The sequence below is a fragment of the Cherax quadricarinatus genome, chromosome 24 (assembly GCF_038502225.1).
Source record: "Cherax quadricarinatus isolate ZL_2023a chromosome 24, ASM3850222v1, whole genome shotgun sequence".
NCBI classification, from domain to species: domain Eukaryota; kingdom Metazoa; phylum Arthropoda; class Malacostraca; order Decapoda; family Parastacidae; genus Cherax; species Cherax quadricarinatus.
This window is the reverse complement of record NC_091315.1, coordinates 17,041,542-17,065,176: the sequence shown is the minus strand read 5'-3', so window position 1 is coordinate 17,065,176 and position 23,635 is coordinate 17,041,542. Positions and strand designations below refer to the sequence as shown.

Below are 23,635 nucleotides of genomic sequence, written 5' to 3'. Positions count from 1 at the left end.
CAGGCAACTTTAATCCGAAACGTTTCGCCTACACAATAGGCTTCTTCAGTCAATTACAGAAAGTAGGAAGGAACAGTAGAGATGTGAAGACGATGTAATCAGTCCTCACTCTTGAAGTCGTAGATTTGAGGTTGTCAGTCCCTCAGCCTGGAGATTACATCGACTGAAGAGGCCTACTGTGTAGGCGAAACGTTTCGGAATAAAGATGCCTAACTGTTACATGTGTGTCTTACCTACCATTCACACATACTGCAAGTCAACATTCACTCATTCTGCAAGTCAACATTCACACATAAATGCAGTGAGGACCTTTATGTGTGCAACGATTTGGCCAACATTGGCCTGCATCGAGTACCTTTGTCGCCATCTTTGCCATTATCTCCAGCCAACATTCCCGGTGAATGATTTGTCTTCTGTTACAAACTTAATGTTAGTCAAGCTTGACTCACAGTGGCTTTCCACTTTTCGTTGCTAATTGGATTAACTTTGATTTAGAAATAAAAGAAGCTAATAAAAGAATAAAGATGTGTTTTGATAAAATTGATTTTTTCTAAATTTTTTCGTGACCTGTATTTCCAAATTTCTTTTAGATTTATTTTCCTAATTCCTTAAACATTGGCTTATTATTTATGCTCTTCCATATATTATTTTGGTTAAACTGGTTCCCTGTTAAACTAAGGTAATATAACAATCTATCTTACGATGATTTAACCTATCATATTTTAACCTAGCCTAATCTATCATAATTTTACCTATTCTAATGTAACCTAACCGAGCTTGTCCTAAGGTAACTTAACCTAACAAAAACTAACCTAGAGTATGACTCCCGAAATCGTAATGGCACGATTGCAAACAAACCATACCACGGGCGGGGATAGAACCCGCGGTCAGAGAGTCTCAAAACTCCAGACCGTCGCGTTAGCCACTGGACCAGCTAGCCACAATAAGATTCGTCCAACTAGGTATATTTCTACACCATAGGAAAGTTAGCACAGGCACCTCTGTGACCACAAATGCAAGTTTTTACAGACGAATCTCCAGCTAGCGTGGCTGTGACGAACTCTAGCTCAAGTCCCCTCAAAGCCGTCACGGCCACGCTAGCTGGAGATTCGTCTGTAAAAACTTGCATTTGTGGTCACAGAGGTGCCTGTGCTAACTTTCCTATGGTGTAGAAATATACCTAGTTGGATGAATCTTATTGTGGCTAGCTGGTCTAGTGGCTAGCGCGACGGTCTGGAGTTTTGAGACTCTCTGACCGCGGGTTCTATCCCCGTCCGTGGTATGGTTTGTTTAACCTAGAGTATATAGAGAAATCGGCTGAAATCATGTATAAAAAAGTTGATAATAATAATAATAATAATAATAATAATAATAATATAATATGTTTATTTCTACAAGTACATGTACAAGGTATACAGTCCTAGCTGACATCAGTGACATACTACTATATAGAAAGCCATTTGTTATGCAGAGCATTTCGGGCATATTAGGTCAGTTTTGCCCCAGGAAGCGACCCACACCAGTCGACAAACACCCAGGTACCCATTTTACTTATGGGTGAACATAGACAGCCGGTGTAAAGAAACACGACCAATCTTTCTACCCTCGCTTAGAATCGAACCCAGACCCTCGCCGTGTGAAGAGAGAGCTTTAGTCACCAGGCTACGTGGCTCCGTGCTTTCGATGATTTCACAGGAAGTCTTACAGCACAAACCTTCCTCACAACAGTGTGAATTATACTTTGTGTACAGTTAAGAGACCATAACAGAGCTACAAACAAGAGTGTAGCGTCTGTCAGCGGGAGAAACACCGCACTCTCTTGAAACCGCTGGACTTCATGTGTTTAATTTAGATAAGTAAGACGCAGGTACAACAGTTAGGTAACTTTATTCTGAAACGTTTTTCTTACACTCTAGGCTTCTTCAGTCGAGCACAGACGGGGCAGCAGAAACCATAGATATGTAAAGACGGTGTAATGAATCTATCACCCTTCAAGACGTATACGTCTTCAAGGAATTGTCGGTATTGTATATCATTATTATATTCATGCTTATTTATAAGGCCGGGTAACAGGTAGATGATATTGTAGCTAAAGAGAAGGGCTGTGGTAAGTGTCGGTACTTGTGTGTGTGTGTGTGTGTGTGTGTGTGTGTGTGTGTGTGTGTGTGTGTGTGTGTGTGTGTGTGTGTGTGTGTGTGTGTGTGTGTGTGTGTGTGTGTGTGTCGATATCCTATAAACGCAGTTAATCTGAATACACCATAAAAATACTGGAAGACATCTTTGTTTAGTTTAAAAGAAATCGGGAAGGTATAAAATATTGCGGAATCGCTTCCAGGTGTAATACACTGAAGCAAGCTATCCCTGGGCATACCAGGAAATATTCCGAGTGTTTGTGTACGGGCGCTGGGAAGGTAACGATACCGTTGATAAGAAGTGCTGTGAGACGGTGGTTGTTGCTCCGTTAGTCGCATCTGTCCGAGTTTATTGGCTTCCCGCTGTGTGAGCCCCTGGCTGTGTTTTCCTAACAGTGTTTCGAGTGCAAGCTTACGGTATACACACACATAAAAAGGAATACATCTCAGCGTATTTGTTCACTCAGAGTTGACTTTATCTGTTAACTGTGTTAGGGATTAATGGGGAGAGGCGACCTGAATCCTACAGTCTGGCCGTGGCGCTGTTTCCAAACAACGGTACTTGCTCGAATGGTAAACACGGCCGGAGGTCTCACACCTTATTGTTAACCCAAGAATTAAGTTTATATAAACTTTACAATGAAACACTGAAGTATACTGAACATTAGTTGCTAGATGGATCAAAGTTCTGATGTTTCTGATGTTTGCTAGACATCTGAGCCCCTGCCACACCTCGTCTAGAAGCGTCCAGGCATTAAGTTTGGGTTATTATTATTATTATTATTATTATTATTATTATTATTATTATTATTATTATTGTTATTATTATTATTATACAATGTCTGTGACATGGGAGATAATTAAGGGTGATACATGGAAGGGAAGGGTCGATCCAATTCCTTGCATCAGACGCCCTTCATAACATCAAGGCACTTGCGGAAAGTGCCTATGTTCGGAGCCTTGCAACTGCACGGGTGCCTGAAGTGTAACGGAATCCTTCCTTTGGTTAGTCATGAGAGTGTTAGCTTGTTTAGTCACAAGATTGTTAGCAGGGTTGGTCGTGAGATTGTTAGCACAAAGCTTCACTACTGAGGTCTCACACGGAATATTCCTGCGTGTTGTAATGTGATGTGGATGTTGTGTTGTGTAATGTGATGTGGATGTTGGTGTGCAATGTGACGTGGATGTTGTGTTGTGTAATGTGATGTGGATGTTGTTGTGTAATGTGACGTGGATGTTGGTGTGCAATGTGACGTGGATGTTGTTGTGTAATGTGACGTGGATGTTGGTGTGCAATGTGAGGTGGATGTTGTTGTGTAATGTGACGTGGATGTTGTGTAATGTGACGTGGATGTTGTGTAATGTGACGTGGATGTTGTTGTGCAATGTGACGTGGATGTTGTTGTGTAATGTGACGTGGATGTTGTTGTGTAATGTGACGTGGATGTTGTGTAATGTGACGTGGATGTTGTTGTGCAATGTGACGTGGATGTTGTTGTGCAATGTGACGTGGATGTTGTTGTGTAATGTGACGTTGATGTTGTGTAATGTGACGTAGATGTTCTTGTGTAATGTGACGTGGATTTTCTTGTGTTGTGTAATGTGACGTGGATGTTATTGTGTTGTGTAATGTGACGTGCATGCCCTTGTGTTATGTGACGTGGATGTTCTTGTGTTGTATAATGTGACGTGGATGTTCTTGTGTTGTATAATGTGACGTGGATGTTCTTGTGTTGTGTGACGTGGATGTTCTTGTGTTGTGTGGCGTGGATGTTCCTGTGTTGTGTGACGTGGATGTTCCTGTGTTGTGTGACGTGGATGGTCCTGTGTTGTGTGACGTGGATGTTCTTGTGTTGTATGACGTGGATGTTACTGTGTTGTGTGACGTGGATGTTCTTGTGTTGTATAATGTGACGTGGATGTTCTTGTGTTGTGTAACGTGGATGTTCTTGTGCTGTGTGACGTGGATGTTCTTGTGCTGTGTGACGTGGATGTTCTTGTGTTGTGTGGCGTGGATGTTCTTGTGTTGTGTGGCGTGGATGTTCCTGTGTTGTGTGGCGTGGATGTTCCTGTGTTGTGTGACGTGGATGTTCCTGTGTTGTGTGGCGTGGATGTTCTTGTGCTGTGTGACGTGGATGTTCTTGTGCTGTGTGACGTGGATGTTCTTGTGTTGTGTGGCGTGGATGTTCCTGTGTTGTGTGACGTGGATGTTCCTGTGTTGTGTGACGTGGATGGTCCTGTCTTGTGTGACGTGGATGTTCCTGTGTTGTGTGACGTGGATGTTCTTGTGCTGTGTGACGTGGATGTTCTTGTGTTGTGTGGCGTGGATGTTCCTGTGTTGTGTGACGTGGATGGTCCTGTCTTGTGTGACGTGGATGTTCCTGTGTTGTGTGACGTGGATGTTCCTGTGTTGTGTGACGTGGATGTTCCTGTGTTGTGTGACGTGGATGTTCTTGTGTTGTGTGACGTGGATGTTCCTGTGTTGTGTGACGTGGATGTTCCTGTGTTGTGTGACGTGGATGGTCCTGTCTTGTGTGACGTGGATGTTCTTGTGTTGTGTGACGTGGATGTTCCTGTGTTGTGTGACGTGGATGGTCCTGTCTTGTGTGACGTGGATGTTCCTGTGTTGTGTGACGTGGATGTTCCTGTGTTGTGTGACGTGGATGGTCCTGTCTTGTGTGACGTGGATGTTCTTGTGTTGTGTGACGTGGATGTTCCTGTGTTGTGTGGCGTGGATGTTCCTGTGTTGTGTGACGTGGATGTTCCTGTGTTGTGTGACGTGGATGTTCCTGTGTTGTGTGACGTGGATGTTCTTGTGTTGTGTGACGTGGATGTTCCTGTGTTGTGTGACGTGGATGTTCCTGTGTTGTGTGACGTGGATGTTCCTGTGTTGTGTGACGTGGATGTTCCTGTGTTGTGTGACGTGGATGTTCTTGTGTTGTGTGAATTAAATTACTTGAATGTTGCGGAAAATTTCAGACTCACATATAAGAAATGTCTTAAAAAAAGGCTCACGAGTTTTCCCTTTGAAAGTGTAATAAACATTGGTCAGGGGGAGAGAAAAAAAAACCCACATGTAAACAAAACTGACGTTTTCATTCTACTGAAAAGAACCCCAGTTGGAGGTCTAAATATATATATACATTATCAATTTGGTTCTGTAAGGCAAAATTTTTCTTGTGAAATCCCTCGCTTTAAGTACCCGTGATAATAACACTACATTATCTTACTAAAAAGCCATTTTGAAGTATAATTTAGACACGACGAGACTGGCAGGATATAATTCAACACGAACCAACATTAGTTAATGAAGGGGATGTTAACAAGAGGAAAAGGAAATTACAAGAGTGGGGGATCCGGAAATATTCAAGACGATGCTAACAGGAGATGATGCTGCTAATGACGGGAGATGATGCTGTGATGCTGTTACTGATCGGAGATAATACAGATAATGTTAAAGGAAGATGCTGCTCACGAGAGATGATGAATGTAAATGATTCTCTTGACAGGAGAAAATGCTAACAGATAGTGCTGCTGATGCTGCAGATGCTGCTGCTAAGTGATACTGATAGGAAATAATGCTTACAGGAGACGATACTAACTGGAGACGATGCTTACAGATTATACTAACGGGAGATGATGATTTCAGATGATAATGGGAGATGATACTTGCAAGAGATATTACTAGCGGTATATGATGCTTATAAACTCGAGGAATGGATGGGAAATAATCCCGCTACAAGGCAGTCCGAAGAGCACGATGACAAAGATCGATCATTACCCACGCCTTGCTTACAGTCATTACCCACGCCTTGCTTATAGTCATTACCCACGCCTTGCTTATAGTCATTACCCACGCCTTGCTTATAGTCATTACCCACGCCTTGCTTACAATCATTACCCACGCCTTGCTTATAGTCATTACCCACGCCTTGCTTATAGTCATTACCCACGCCTTGCTTACAGTCATTACCCACGCCTTGCTTACAATCATTACCCACGCCTTGCTTATAGTCATTACCCACGCCTTGCTTACAGTCATTACCCACGCCTTGCTTATAGTCATTACCCACGCCTTGCTTATAGTCATTACCCACGCCTTGCTTACAATCATTACCCACGCCTTGCTTACAGTCATTACCCACGCCTTGCTTATAGTCATTACCCACGCCTTGCTTACAGTCATTACCCACGCCTTGCTTATAGTCATTACCCACGCCTTGCTTACAATCATTACCCACGCCTTGCTTACAGTCATTACCCACGCCTTGCTTATAGTCATTACCCACGCCTTGCTTACAGTCATTACCCACGCCTTGCTTATAGTCATTACTCACGCCTTGCTTACAGTCATTACCTACGCCTTGCTTACAATCATTACCCACGCCTTGCTTACAGTCATTACCCACGCCTTGCTTATAGTCATTACTCACGCCTTGCTTACAGTCATTACCTACGCCTTGCTTACAATCATTACCCACGCCTTGCTTATAGTCATTACCCACGCCTTGCTTACAATCATTACCCACGCCTTGCTTACAGTCATTACCCACGCCTTGCTTATAGTCATTACTCACGCCTTGCTTACAGTCATTACCCACGCCTTGCTTATAGTCATTATCCACGCCTTGCTTACAATCATTACCCACGCCTTGCTTACAGTCATTACCCACGCCTTGCTTATAGTCATTACCCACGCGTTGCTTGCAGTCATTACCTACGCCTTGCTTACAATCATTACCCACGCCTTGCTTACAATCATTACTCACGCCTTGCTTACAATCATTACCTACGCCTTGCTTACAATCATTACCCACGCCTTGCTTACAATCATTACCCACGCCTTGCTTACAGTCATTACCCACGCCTTGCTTATAGTCATTATCCACGCCTTGCTTACAATCATTACCCACGCCTTGCTTATAGTCATTACCCACGCCTTGCTTATAGTCATTACCCACGCCTTGCTTACAATCATTACCCACGCCTTGCTTACAGTCATTACCCACGCCTTGCTTATAGTCATTATCCACGCCTTGCTTACAATCATTAACAACGCCTTGCTTACAGTCATTACCCACGCCTTGCTTATAGTCATTACCCACGCCTTGCTTGCAGTCATTACCTACGCCTTGCTTACAATCATTACTCACGCCTTGCTTACAACCATTACTCACGCCTTGCTTACAATCATTACCTACGCCTTGCTTACAATCATTACCCACGCCTTGCTTACAATCATTACCCACGCCTTGCTTACAGTCATTACCCACGCCTTGCTTATAGTCATTATCCACGCCTTGCTTACAATCATTACCCACGCCTTGCTTACAGTCATTACCCACGCCTTGCTTACAGTCATTACCCACGCCTTGCTTATAGTCATTATCCACGCCTTGCTTACAATCATTACCCACGCCTTGCTTACAGTCATTACCCACGCCTTGCTTATAGTCATTACCCACGCCTTGCTTGCAGTCATTACCTACGCCTTGCTTACAATCATTACCCACGCCTTGCTTACAGTCATTACCCACGCCTTGCTTATAGTCATTACCCACGCCTTGCTTACAATCATTACCCACGCCTTGCTTACAGTCATTACCCACGCCTTGCTTATAGTCATTACCAACGCCTTGCTTATAGTCATTACCCACGCCTTGCTTACAGTCATTACTCACGCCTTGCCTACAGTCATTACTCACGCCTTGCTTACAGTCATAACCCACGCCTTGCTTACAGTCATTACCCACGCCTTACAGTCATAACCCACGCTTTACAGTCATTACCCACGCCTTGCTTACAGTCATAACCCACGCCTTACAGTCATTAACCACGCCTTGCTTACAGTCATTATCCACGCCTTGCTTACAGTCATTACTCACGCCTTGCTTACAGTCATTACTCACGCCTTGCTTACAATCATTACCCACGCCTTGCTTAAAGTCATTACCCACGCCTTGCTTACAGTCATTACCCACGCCTTGCTTACAGTCATTACTCACGCCTTGCTTATAGTCATTACCCACGCCTTGCTTACAGTCATTACCCACGCCTTGCTTATAGTCATTACCCACGCCTTGCTTACAATCATTACCCACGCCTTGCTTACAGTCATTACCCACGCCTTGCTTATAGTCATTACCCACGCCTTGCTTACAGTCATTACCCACGCCTTGCTTATAGTCATTACCCACGCCTTGCTTACAATCATTACCCACGCCTTGCTTACAGTCATTACCCACGCCTTGCTTATAGTCATTACTCACGCCTTGCTTACAGTCATTACCTACGCCTTGCTTACAATCATTACCCACGCCTTGCTTACAGTCATTACCCACGCCTTGCTTATAGTCATTACTCACGCCTTGCTTACAGTCATTACCCACGCCTTGCTTATAGTCATTACTCACGCCTTGCTTACAGTCATTACCCACGCCTTGCTTATAGTCATTATCCACGCCTTGCTTACAATCATTACCCACGCCTTGCTTACAGTCATTACCCACGCCTTGCTTATAGTCATTACCCACGCCTTGCTTGCAGTCATTACCTACGCCTTGCTTACAATCATTACCCACGCCTTGCTTACAATCATTACTCACGCCTTGCTTACAATCATTACCTACGCCTTGCTTACAATCATTACCCACGCCTTGCTTACAATCATTACCCACGCCTTGCTTACAGTCATTACCCACGCCTTGCTTATAGTCATTATCCACGCCTTGCTTACAATCATTACCCACGTCTTGCTTATAGTCATTACCCACGCCTTGCTTATAGTCATTACCCACGCCTTGCTTACAATCATTACCCACGCCTTGCTTACAGTCATTACCCACGCCTTGCTTATAGTCATTATCCACGCCTTGCTTACAATCATTACCCACGCCTTGCTTACAGTCATTACCCACGCCTTGCTTATAGTCATTACCCACGCCTTGCTTGCAGTCATTACCTACGCCTTGCTTACAATCATTACTCACGCCTTGCTTACAATCATTACTCACGCCTTGCTTACAATCATTACCTACGCCTTGCTTACAATCATTACCCACCCCTTGCTTACAATCATTACCCACGCCTTGCTTACAGTCATTACCCACGCCTTGCTTATAGTCATTATCCACGCCTTGCTTACAATCATTACCCACGCCTTGCTTACAGTCATTACCCACGCCTTGCTTACAGTCATTACCCACGCCTTGCTTATAGTCATTATCCACGCCTTGCTTACAATCATTACCCACGCCTTGCTTACAGTCATTACCCACGCCTTGCTTATAGTCATTACCCACGCCTTGCTTGCAGTCATTACCTACGCCTTGCTTACAATCATTACCCACGCCTTGCTTACAGTCATTACCCACGCCTTGCTTATAGTCATTACCCACGCCTTGCTTACAATCATTACCCACGCCTTGCTTACAGTCATTACCCACGCCTTGCTTATAGTCATTACCAACGCCTTGCTTATAGTCATTACCCACGCCTTGCTTACAGTCATTACTCACGCCTTGCCTACAGTCATTACTCACGCCTTGCTTACAGTCATAACCCACGCCTTGCTTACAGTCATTACCCACGCCTTACAGTCATAACCCACGCCTTACAGTCATTACCCACGCCTTGCTTACAGTCATAACCCACGCCTTACAGTCATTAACCACGCCTTGCTTACAGTCATTATCCACGCCTTGCTTACAGTCATTACTCACGCCTTGCTTACAGTCATTACTCACGCCTTGCTTACAATCATTACCCACGCCTTGCTTAAAGTCATTACCCACGCCTTGCTTACAGTCATTACCCACGCCTTGCTTACAGTCATTACTCACGCCTTGCTTACAGTCATTACTCACGCCTTGCTTACAGTCATTACCCACGCCTTGCTTACAGTCATTACTCACGCCTTGCTTACAGTCATTACTCACGCCTTGCTTACAGTCATTACTCACGCCTTGCTTATAACCATTACCCACGCCTTGCTTACAATCATTACCCACGCCTTGCTTACAGTCATTACTCACGCCTTGCTTACAATCATTACTCACGCCTTGCTTACAGTCATTACTCACGCCTTGCTTACAGGCATTACTCACGCCTTGCTTACAGTCATTACTCACGCCTTGCTTACAGTCATTACTCACGCCTTGCTTATAATCATTACCCACGCCTTGCTTACAATCATTACCCACGCCTTGCTTACAGTCATTACTCACGCCTTGCTTACAATCATTACTCACGCCTTGCTTACAGTCATTACTCACGCCTTGCTTACAGTCATTACTCACGCCTTGCTTACAATCATTAGCCACGCCTTGCTTAAAGTCATTACCCACGCCTTGCTTAAAGTCATTTCCCACGCCTTGCTTACAGTCATTACTCACGCCTTGCTTACAGTCATTACTCACGCCTTGCTTACAGTCATTACCCACGCCTTGCTTACAGTCATTACTCACGCCTTGCTTACAGTCATTACTCACGCCTTGCTTACAGTCATTACTCACGCCTTGCTTATAATCATTACCCACGCCTTGCTTACAATCATTACCCACGCCTTGCTTACAGTCATTACTCACGCCTTGCTTACAATCATTACTCACGCCTTGCTTACAGTCATTACCCACGCCTTGCTTACAGTCATTACTCACGCCTTGCTTACAGTCATTACTCACGCCTTGCTTACAGTCATTACTCACGCCTTGCTTATAATCATTACCCACGCCTTGCTTACAATCATTACCCACGCCTTGCTTACAGTCATTACTCACGCCTTGCTTACAATCATTACTCACGCCTTGCTTACAGTCATTACTCACGCCTTGCTTACAGTCATTACTCACGCCTTGCTTACAGTCATTACTCACGCCTTGCTTACAGTCATTACTCACGCCTTGCTTACAATCATTACTCACTCCTTGCTTACAGTCATTACTCACGCCTTGCTTACAATCATTACTCACGCCTTGCTTACAATCATTACTCACGCCTTGCTTACAGTCATTACTCACGCCTTGCTTACAGTCATTACTCACGCCTTGCTTACAGTCATTACCCACGCCTTGCTTACAGCCATTTCTCACGCCTTGCTTTCAATCATTACTCACGCCTTGCTTACAGTCATTACTCACGCCTTGCTTACAGTCATTACTCAGGCCTTGCTTACAGTCATTACCCACGCCTTGCTTACAGTCATTACTCACGCCTTGCTTACAATCATTACTCACGCCTTGCTTACAGTCATTACTCACGCCTTGCTTACAATCATTACTCACGCCTTGCTTACAGTCATTACTCACGCCTTGCTTACAGTCATTACTCACGCCTTGCTTACAGTCATTACCCACGCCTTGCTTACAGTCATTACTCACGCCTTGCTTACAATCATTACTCACGCCTTGCTTACAGTCATTACTCACGCCTTGCTTACAATCATTACTCACGCCTTGCTTACAGTCATTACTCACGCCTTGCTTACAATCATTACCCACGCCTTGCTTACAATCATTACCCACTCCTTGCTTACAGTCATTACTCACGCCTTGCTTACAGTCATAACCCACGCCTTACAGTCATTACCCACGCCTTGCTTACAGTCATTACCCACGCCTTGCTTACAGTCATAACCCACGCCTTACAGTCATTAACCACGCCTTGCTTACAGTCATTATCCACGCCTTGCTTACAGTCATTACTCACGCCTTGCTTACAGTCATTACTCACGCCTTGCTTACAATCATTACCCACGCCTTGCTTAAAGTCATTACCCACGCCTTGCTTACAGTCATTACCCACGCCTTGCTTACAGTCATTACTCACGCCTTGCTTACAGTCATTACTCACGCCTTGCTTACAGTCATTACCCACGCCTTGCTTACAGTCATTACTCACGCCTTGCTTACAGTCATTACCCACGCCTTGCTTACAGTCATTACTCACGCCTTGCTTACAGTCATTACTCACGCCTTGCTTAGAATCATTACCCACGCCTTGCTTACAATCATTACCCACGCCTTGCTTACAGTCATTACTCACGCCTTGCTTACAATCATTACTCCCGCCTTGCTTACAGTCATTACTCACGCCTTGCTTACAGTCATTACTCACGCCTTGCTTACAGTCATTACTCACGCCTTGCTTACAGTCATTACTCACGCCTTGCTTACAGTCATTACTCACGCCTTGCTTACAGTCATTACTCACGCCTTGCTTACAATCATTACTCACGCCTTGCTTACAATCATTACTCACGCCTTGCTTACAGTCATTACTCACGCCTTGCTTACAGTCATTACTCACGCTTTGCTTACAGTCATTACCCACGCCTTGCTTACATTACTCACGCCTTGCTTACAATCATTACTCACGCCTTGCTTACAGTCATTACTCACGCCTTGCTTACAGTCATTACTCACGCCTTGCTTACAGTCATTACCCACGCCTTGCTTACAGTCATTACTCACGCCTTGCTTACAATCATTACTCACGCCTTCCTTACAGTCATTACTCACGCCTTGCTTACAATCATTACTCACGCCTTGCTTACAGTCATTACTCACGCCTTGCTTACAGTCATTACTCACGCCTTGCTTACAGTCATTACCCATGCCTTGCTTACAGTCATTACCCACGCCTTGCTTACAGTCATTACTCACGCCTCGCTTACAATCATTACTCACGCCTTGCTTACAGTCATTACTAACGCCTTGCTTACAGTCATTACTCACGCCTTGCTTACAATCATTACTCACGCCTTGCTTACAGTCATTACTCACGCCTTGCTTACAATCATTACTCACGCCTTGCTTACAGTCATTACTCACGCCTTGCTTACAGTCATTACTCACGCCTTGCTTACAGTCATTACTCACGCCTTGCTTACAGTCATTACTCACGCCTTGCTTACAGTCATTACCCACGCCTTGCTTACAGTCATTACCCACGCCTTGCTTACAGTCATTACCCACGCCTTGCTTACAATCATTACCCACGCCTTGCTTACAGTCATTACCCACGCCTTGCTTACAGTCATTACTCACGCCTTGCTTACAGTCATTACCCACGCCTTGCTTACAGTCATTACCCACGCCTTGCTTACAATCATTACCCACGCCTTGCTTACAGTCATTACTCACGCCTTGCTTACAGTCATTACCCACGCCTTGCTTACAATCATTACCCACGCCTTGCTTTCAATCATTACCCACGCCTTGCTTACAATCATTACTCACGCCTTGCTTACAGTCATTACTCACGCCTTGCTTACAGTCATTACCCACGCCTTGCATACAGTCATTACTCACACCTTGCTTACAGTCATTACCCACGCCTTGCTTACAGTCATTACCCACGCCTTGCTTACAGTCATTACTCACGCCTTGCTTACAGTCATTACTCACGCCTTGCTTACAATCATTACTCACGCCTTGCTTACAGTCATTACCCACGCCTTGCTTACAGTCATTACTCACGCATTGCTTACAGTCATTACTCACGCCTTGCTTACCGTCATTACCCACGCCTTGCTTACAGTCATTACCCACGCCTTGCTTACAGTCATTACTCACGCCTTGCTTACAGTCATTACCCACGCCTTGCTTACAGTCATTACCCACGCCTTGCTTACAGTCATTACCCACGCCTTGCTTACAGTCATTACCCACGCCTTGCTTACAGTCATTACTCACGCCTTGCTTACAGTCATTACTCACGCCTTGCTTACAGTCATTACCCACGCCTTGCTTACAGTCATTACTCACGCCTTGCTTACAATCATTACCCACGCCTTGCTTACAGTCATTACTCACGCCTTGCTTACAGTCATTACCCACGCCTTGCTTACAGTCATTACTCACGCCTTGCTTACAATCATTACCCACGCCTTGCTTACAGTCATTACCCACGCCTTGCTTACAGTCATTACTCACGCCTTGCTTACAATCATTACCCACGCCTTGCTTACAGTCATTACCCACGCCTTGCTTACAATCATTCGTTACATATTCCTCCATTCCTCGACAGTGGCACTGACGGCACAAGAACTAGATGTCGTCTCCGGTTATGCTGGTGAGAGATTCCTGCACCAAAACCTGTGTCTGTGGTCACAGTAGTGGCCTTTGCTAACCTTTATTGCATAAACATACCTAGCTGGAAGAATCTTATCGTAGCCTTCATTATCCAGTGGTTAAAGTGCCCTGCGAGTATTCGCAGGGCACTTGCTATGAGTAACATCAACGTTTCCACCATAAACACATCATCTATCAAAGACCTCACTACGAAACGCAGCCCCACACCTCTAACTTCTACAGCAGGCGTCTACGCTATCCCCTGTGGGTTCTGTCCCAAGAAATATGTAGGCGAGACAAGCAGAGATCTTGCAGTCCGCCTGAATGAGCATCGAAATGCCTCTAACAGAGACGATGTAAGGTACGCATGTGTCCTCCACAGAGACTCCACGGGGCATTTGATGAACTGGAATGAGGCACAACTCGTTCTCACCGAACCAGACCTCAGACGCCGACGGTGCCTAGAAGCCTCACTAATCGCCGTCACCGACACTATTGAACGCAACACTGGAAACTACAAAATTTCAAAAACATTGGCATACATGATACTTAAGCAGCACCAACCCAACAACACAGGAGTCACGTGATTTCATCGTCTACCCGTCCTCATCATAGGCAGAGGTTGTTTTTGATAAGGACCTGCCTCGCATGGGCCAGTAGGCCTTCTACAGTGTTCCTCCATTCTTATGTTCTTATGACATTCCTCAGGTCACGTGCGTCACACCTCACTCTCCGCCTATATATAATGTCTTCCTACCTCTGTATGTTAGAAGTGATCAAGGTCCCAGGACCGAAACGTTTTCTAATAAATATGTTATAGTGTTTGCTTACGTGTCTTTCTAAACCAACTTGTCGGTATTTATTACCAAGGTTTATACCACACACACACACATATATATATACATATATATATATATATATATATATATATATATATATATATATATATATATATATATATATATATAATGTATGTATGTATATTATTTACACGGAGAGAGAGAGAGAGGGCTGGGACAGTATCGCAACTCACCGGAAGGGAGTTATAGATTAATGCTCAGTTGTTTTCACACACACACACACACACACACACACACACACACACACACACACACACACGCACACACACGGTAGTGGTGATAGCGTGTTATATCACACATACACACACACACACGCACACATTGCTCGTCACACTCCGAGGGTTTATTCAGGGTTTTTCTTCCGTATTGTGTAACAAACAGCGGAGCTCAGAACTGGTTTGTCGTTGTCACTTTTACTGCCGTGTGACATCTCTTGCATGTTATATCTGACTGTGATTGCTGGCTCTTGCGTCTGATTGGCAGCCTTTTTCTCTTTGTATACGTGGTGTTCCTTACACATTTCCGTGTCTTCCCCCTTCCTACGGTTTTTTTCCTTGTCGGCTCTTATTATCTCTCTCTCTCTCTCCTTGCTTCCTACCTTGCCCTCATTCTCTATACTCAATTTCTCACCTACCTCCTCTCCTCGCACACCTCTTCCTCGAGACTCTCCCAACAGAGAACATAAAAGCTAGAAGAGCTAGAGTTATAGAATTACTTTCATAGTGTGACTGTAGCGAGAATACAGATCTAGATTGTGTACAAATTCCACTCCTCTCACTCACTGGTACACTTATATATATATATATATATATATATATATATATATATATATATATATATATATGTCGTGCCGAATATGTAAAACTGGTCAATTAGCAAGAACTCATTTAAAATTAAGTCCTTTCTGAAATTTTCTCTTATACGTTTAAAGATATATTTTTTTCATTAATGTAAATGTAAAAATTTTTAATTTTGCATCAAAAGAATCTTAGAAAACTTACCTAACCTTATTATAACAAGATCAATTTATTTTAGCCTAACCCAACTAAATATATTTTAGATTTGTTTGCAATAATTTAATACTATACAAACACAGTGAAATATATTTTTTTCGTTAGGTTCAGAATGATTTTGGCGAAATTATTGCATACACAAATTTTCACTTGTCCTATATGGCAAGATGAGCGTTGCTATTTAAGCCAAGATCGCAAGTTCTGCCTATTCGGCACGACATATATATATATATATATATATATATATATATATATATATATATATATATATATATATGTGTGTGTGTGTGTGTGTGTGTGTGTGTGTGTGTGTGTGTGTGTGTGTGTGTGTGTGATTTCTCACATTATGATGGAACATTAAAAAATAATACAGAAAAAGAAGACATAAAAAGCCGAGTTATGACCTCACATGTGACATCACATAGGACGTACTCACTGAGCGTGGAAGTGTAGTTTACATTTAGTCAAGTCACATGTAATTTGTTTTTAAGAGTGGTGTATGACCCTGGTGGTTTAGCATTTAGTTTTTATAATAATAATAACAATATTTTTTAAGAGTGACATGTTAGGCATAGCTTAAGTCATCACAAATTCTAAATTCTATTCATTATAATTAAATCTAATTGATACAACCCAGAACTTATATTTATATTGCAATCAGTATTATTTTTTTATGAATGTATTTCAAACAAATCGCAGACCTGCCATTTAATCAGTACAATACAACCACTGGGGGATAGAAAGCAATAGCTTTAGATCTTTCGATCTGTCGTGCCTCGTCAGAAGCTCTGTAATGTTCGAAGAGCTGCACCATGTAGGTTGATGGAAAAGATTCTCTCAGAGGTAGAAACGTGTGTCTGGCATATAGCACGTGGCCAAGATAATTCTTAATGAACAACCGTCAAACAAAGAGAAACATGGACAGGAATCTGAAGAATGATCCAGGATAATATCAGACTCAGGGCTGTAGCCATTCAGCTATGAGGGTTCTGATAGGATGATTATACAATCAGCAGTTCTGTGACAAGATTGTATCATGTCACCATCTATGGAACATCTGTTATTATACCCACTCACAGCTATATAGTCACAAACCCGAGATGTTCTGCCCAAACTACTGCCATTAAATATACAGAATAATGGACGACTTATTTTAAGTTATGAAATATATGGTCTTTAAGAGTTTCAGAATAAATGTACCAAAGTTTATATATATATATATATATATATATATATATATATATATATATATATATATATATATATATATATATATATATATATATATATATATATTACTTAAATAGCAACACTCTTCTTGCCGAATCATTCAAGCGAAAATTTGTGTATGCAATAATCTCGCAAAAATCTCGCTAAAATATATGTAGTTGGATTAGGCTAAATTAAATTGAGCTTGTTATAATGTATCTTCAAACGTTTAAGGCAAAAATTTTAGAAAGGACTTAATTTTAAATGAATTCTTGCTAATTGACCAGTTTTACCTATTGGGCACGACATACATACACACACACACACACACACACACACACACACACACACACACACAGAAGAAATCACAATAAAAAGCGCGTTTGTAAATATGAAAGCATACCACAGTGAAAATAGGAAATAAAGCCTGTCATTTAATTTACTTTCACTCTCATGCTTTCTTAAACAGTTTCGAAAATCCTTAAACTTGTTTCTTGCTGTTATTTGCTAAACCATAAATAATTACATGATGAGATATGGAGACAGAGGTTGCCTTGGTAATTACAGCATTAAAAGGACACAAGTGCAACTAATGTGACATTTTATTGTGGCAACGTTTCGCTCTCCAGGAGCTTTATCAAGCCATTACAAACAATACATGGACACAGAGGGTATATAAAGGCTCAGAGTGAGGTGCAATACTAGTGAGGTACCATTTCCATGTTCACTAGTGGTAGTAGTAGTAGTAGTAGTAGTAGTAGTAGTAGTAGTAGTAGTGACAAAAGTAATACAATATGGTAGAGCAATTAATTCGTGAAAGTTAAGACACATGTGCAACATCCGGATATCTTTATTGTAGACGTTTCGCCATCCAGTGGCTTTATCAATACAGATTCTAGGACATAATAGGAAGACAGTGGCTAAAGCTCCCGCTTCACACACGGAGGGCCCGGGTTCGATTCCCGGCGGGTGGAAATTCTGACACGTTTCCTTACACCTGTTGTCCTGTTCACCTAGCAGCAAATAGGTACCTGGGTGTTAGTCGACTGGTGTGGGTCGCATCCTGGGGGACAAGATTAAGGACCCCAATGGAAATAAGTTAGACAGTCCTCGATGACGCACTGACTTTCTTGGGTTATCCTGGGTGGCTAACCCTCCGGGGTTAAAAATCCGAACAAATCTCTACAAAAGATGAGGTAATCAGTCCCTCGGCCTTGGAGTTAGTGTTCACAGCATCGTGGTGGAGGAGAATCTGGAGCAAAGGCAAGAAGACTGGCGGTTTATATAGGCGTCAGTGGATAGGGACGGGCAGCAGACGAGGGCAAAGTCACTGGTAGGCGGGATTCCCCAGTGGAAGTAGGTCCTTCCCAAAGAGATGTTAGTTGCAGCAGCTTGATAAAGCTCCTGGAGAGCGAAACGTTGCCACAATAAAATGCCACATTAGTTGCACTTGTGTCCTTTTACTTTACATATTGTCGGTAATTCTACCAACTTTATTACAATTACAGCATTGATGTGGTTAGAGTGCCCTTGCTCAGTACTAAGTCATTCAGAGGAAGTCATTTCTCTACTACACAAGGCTAGACACATGAAGTTGTGGGAGAGTGAGAAACATGACCACTGGTGCAGTGTTGAATGTATGTGTGTGGGTGAATGAGAGAGAGAGAGAGAGAGAGAGAGAGAGAGAGAGAGAGAGAGAGAGAGAGAGAGAGAGAGAGAGAGAGAGAGAGAGAGAGAGAGAGAGAGAGAGAGTGACTGTCCTAGACTATCTACAGTTCTTAAGCATCAGCTTAATTCGACCATAGATAGCGGAGGATATGGCACTGCAGAAGAGTACGGAAGTTGTAGACAATGATGAATAAAGAAGAACACAGTAATAAGTGAAAACAAATGTGTGTGTGAGAGAGAAAGTTATAAATTGCTATTTTGTTATATTCATGTAAATTACTACAATCGCTGAAGAGGATTAATAAATTAATTTAGAAAGCACATGACATGGAAAACTCACCAGAATTTACACAGACGAGAAAAATAGGAAAAAAAAAACAATTGAGTCACAAAATAAGAGAGAAAGCTCTTTAAAGACTGAGGTGAAGATGAGTGTGAAGCAAGCGAGTGTGAGGCACGCGAGTGTGAGGCACGCGAGTGAGAGGTACACGAGTATGAAGCACGCGAGTATGAAGCACGCGAGTGTGAAGCACGCGAGTGTGAAGTAGGCGAGTGTGAAGCACGCGAGTGTGAAGCACGCGAGTGTAAAGCACGCGAGTATGAAGCACGTGAGTGTGAAGCACGCGAGTGTGAGGCACGCGAGTGTGAGGCACGCGAGTGTGAAGCACGCGAGTGTGAAGCACGCGAGTGTAAAGCACGCGAGTATGAAGCACGCGAGTGTGAAGCACGCGAGTGTGAGGCACGCGAGTGTGAAGCACGCGAGTGTGAAGCACGCGAGTGTGAAGCACGCGAGTGTGAAGCACGCGAGTGTGAGGCACGCGAGTATGAAGCACGCGAGTGTAAAGCACGCGAGTATGAAGCACGCGAGTGTGAAGCACGCGAGTGTGAAGCACGCGAGTGTGAGGCACGCGAGTGTGAAGCACGCGAGTGTGAAGCACGCGAGTGTGAAGCACGCGAGTGTGAGGCACGCGAGTGTGAAGCACGAGAGTGTGAAGCACGCGAGTATGAAGCACGCGAGTGTGAGGCACGCGAGTGTGAAACACGCGAGTGTGAAGCACGCGAGTGTGAAGCACGCGAGTGTAAGGCACGCGAGTGTGAAGCAAGCGAATGTGAAGCACGCGAGTGTGAAGCACGCGAGTGTGAAGCACGCGAGTGTGAAGCACGCGAGTGTGAAGCACGCGAGTGTGAAGCACGCGAGTATGAAGCACGCGAGTGTGAAGCACGCGAGTGTGAAGCACGCGAGTGTGAAGCACGCGAGTATGAAGCACGCGAGTGTGAAGCACGCGAGTGTGAAGCACGCGAGTATGAAGCACGCGAGTGTGAAGCACGCGAGTGTGAAACACGCGAGTGTGAAGCACGCGAGTATGAAGCACGCGAGTGTGAAGCACGTGAGTGTGAAGTAGGCGAGTGTGAAGCACGCGAGTGTGAGGCACGCGAGTGTGAAGCACGCGAATGTGAAGCACGCGAGTGTGAAGCACGCGAGTGTGAAGCACGCGAGTATGAAGCACGCGAGTGTGAAGCACGCGAGTGTGAAACACGCGAGTGTGAAGCACGCGAGTATGAAGCACGTGAGTGTGAAGTAGGCGAGTGTAACATGCAGCAGTAATAATAACATTAAGAAAGAACTTTTGAAACTTTTCAAGACGTGTAAACAAACTGTAAAAGTTGGGAATAATGATTCTCCGAAATGAGTGAGCTACTCAAGTCCCAATATGACTCAGTTTTTAGCAAGCCGCTAACCAGACTGAGAGTCGAAGATCAAAATGAATTTTTTATGAGAGAGCCACAAAATTTGATTAACACAAGCCTATCCGATGTTATCCTGACGCCAAATGACTTCGAACAGGCGATAAATGACATCCCCATGCACTCTGCCCCAGGGCCAGACTCATGGAACTCTGTGTTCATCAAGAACTGCAAGAAGCCCCTATCACGAGCCTTTTCCATCCTATGGAGAGGGAGCATGGACACGGGGGTCGTCCCACAGTTACTAAAAACAACAGACATAGCCCCACTCCACAAAGGGGGCAGTAAAGCAACAGCAAAGAACTACAGACCAATAGCACTAACATCCCATATCATAAAAATCTTTGAAAGGGTCCTAAGAAGCAAGATCACCACGCATCTAGAAACCCATCAGTTACACAACCCAGGGCAACATGGGTTTAGAACAGGTCGCTCCTGTCTGTCTCAACTATTGGACCACTACGACAAGGTCCTAAATGCACTAGAAGACAAAAAGAATGCAGATGTAATATATACAGACTTTGCAAAAGCCTTCGACAAGTGTGACCATGGCGTAATAGCGCACAAAATGCGTGCTAAAGGAATAACAGGAAAAGTCGGTCGATGGATCTATAATTTCCTCACTAACAGAACACAGAGAGTAGTCGTCAACAGAGTAAAGTCCGAGGCAGCTACGGTGAAAAGCTCTGTTCCACAAGGCACAGTACTCGCTCCCATCTTGTTCCTCATCCTTATATCCGACATAGACAAGGATGTCAGCCACAGCACCGTGTCTTCCTTTGCAGATGACACCCGAATCTGCATGACAGTGTCTTCCATTGCAGACACTGCAAAGCTCCAGGCAGACATCAACCAAATCTTTCAGTGGGCTGCAGAAAACAATATGAAGTTCAACGATGAGAAATTTCAATTACTCAGATATGGTAAACATGAGGAAATTAAATCTTCATCAGAGTACAAAACAAATTCTGGCCACAAAATAGAGCGAAACACCAACGTCAAAGACCTGGGAGTGATCATGTCGGAGGATCTCACCTTCAAGGACCATAACATTGTATCAATCGCATCTGCTAGAAAAATGACAGGATGGATAATGAGAACCTTCAAAACTAGGGAGGCCAAGCCCATGATGACACTCTTCAGGTCACTTGTTCTATCTAGGCTGGAATATTGCTGCACACTAACAGCACCTTTCAAGGCAGGTGAAATTGCCGACCTAGAAAATGTACAGAGAACTTTCACGGCGCGCATAACGGAGATAAAACACCTCAATTATTGGGAGCGCTTGAGGTTCCTAAACCTGTATTCCCTGGAACGCAGGAGGGAGAGATACATGATTATATACACCTGGAAAATCCTAGAGGGACTAGTACCGAACTTGCACACGAAAATCACCCACTACGAAAGCAAAAGACTTGGCAGACGATGCACCATCCCCCCAATGAAAAGCAGGGGTGTCACTAGCACGTTAAGAGACCATACAATAAGTGTCAGGGGCCCGAGACTGTTCAACTGCCTCCCAGCACACATAAGGGGGATTACCAACAGACCCCTGGCAGTCTTCAAGCTGGCACTGGACAAGCACCTAAAGTCAGTTCCGGATCAGCCGGGCTGTGGCTCGTATGTTGGTTTGCGTGCAGCCAGCAGCAACAGCCTGGTTGATCAGGCTCTGATCCACCAGGAGGCCTGGTCTCAGACCGGGCCGCGGGGGCGTTGACCCCCGGAACTCTCTCCAGGTAAACTCCAGGTAAACACACACACACACACACACACACACACACACACACACACAAACACACACACACACACAGACACACACACTCTTCTCTCACAAAAAAAAAAAAAAAAAAAAAAAAAAAAAAAAAAAAAAAAAAAAAAAAAAATGGTGGGGACTCGCAGGAACCAAGGATCAGATGAGAATGGTTCGGGTAGGGAGGAGTGGATGGAGGAGCAGTGGAAAAGGATGGAACAAGAGTGGGAGAGAAAATTAGGAGAGCTTTCTGAAAAAATGGAGAAAGAGCTCTCTGTGAAATTGGAAAGGAGGTTGGAGAAGGAGACAAAGAATTGGGAGGCACAAGTCGGAACTGCAGTAGCCAAGATAAGGGTCCTAGAAGTTGAGATAAATAGGCTGAAGCGAGTTACAGGGGCAGTGACCAGAGAAGACACAGCATATGAAGCTGCGAGGCTGAACAGGAAGGAAGGAATTATGAATTATGCTAAGGTCACATCAATCTGCCAAGGAGGACCAAGGAGTGAAAGGGAAGATCAGCTGGTTGCAGATGGAGAGGGTGATAGGTCGAATGCTGAGGCACAACAAGGCTATCAAGAGCCACTGGAAAAATCAAGGGAGAAACTGACCACATACAGGCAGGATCCAGAGTCACAGAGGGTGAGGCAATGGGAGGAAGAAAGGGCAAAATCAGTGTTTATCCATGGGCTTAAGGAGAGAGAGGAAAGGACACACACTGAAAGGAAGCAGGAAGAAAGAAAGGAGATTGAGAAAATCATCACGGAAATAGGTGAAGAGATGGACGAGATTGTAAATTTTCAGAGAATAGGGGGGTACTCGAAGGGGAGAAACCGACCAATCAAGCTGATTCTCAGGACGGAAACAGTGCGGAACAGGATCCTCCAAGAGAAACCACGATTGAAATACTCGGAAGAGTACAAGAGGGTGTTCCTAGATAGAGACAGAACAAAATCAGAACGACAGCAGCTGAGGGAGAGGACAAAAAAGCGAAAGGAGCTAGGAAAAGAGACAAGGAGGGAATCAGCAGAGGTCAGTCAGAGCAGGACAGAACAGCAAGGGCAAGCACACACACAACTACTCTCAGAACCATACAACCTATCACACCATCCCAACACACACTACAATCCATACCCACAGCCTCCACCCAACACCGAGCTATAGAATCCCACAGTATGCCACCAGGTCT

The 23,635-nt window shown here is 44.1% G+C and overlaps 1 protein-coding gene across 8 annotated transcripts in view; it reads left to right on the top strand.

Moving 5' to 3' along the window:
- Positions 1-23,635, top strand: part of LOC128690841 (solute carrier family 35 member G1) — a 380,509-nt gene that overhangs the window by 310,323 nt on the left and 46,551 nt on the right. For 2 of the 8 annotated variants that reach the window (XM_053779585.2, XM_070088221.1), the window contains one exon: positions 1,917-2,022. The exons of 5 other annotated variants lie outside the window; for them this stretch is intronic. The gene's annotated coding sequence lies outside the window, so the exon portion shown is untranslated. The remainder of the gene's footprint in view (positions 1-1,916; positions 2,023-23,635) is intronic. One more of the 8 variants, XM_053779586.2, reaches the window with a different exon arrangement.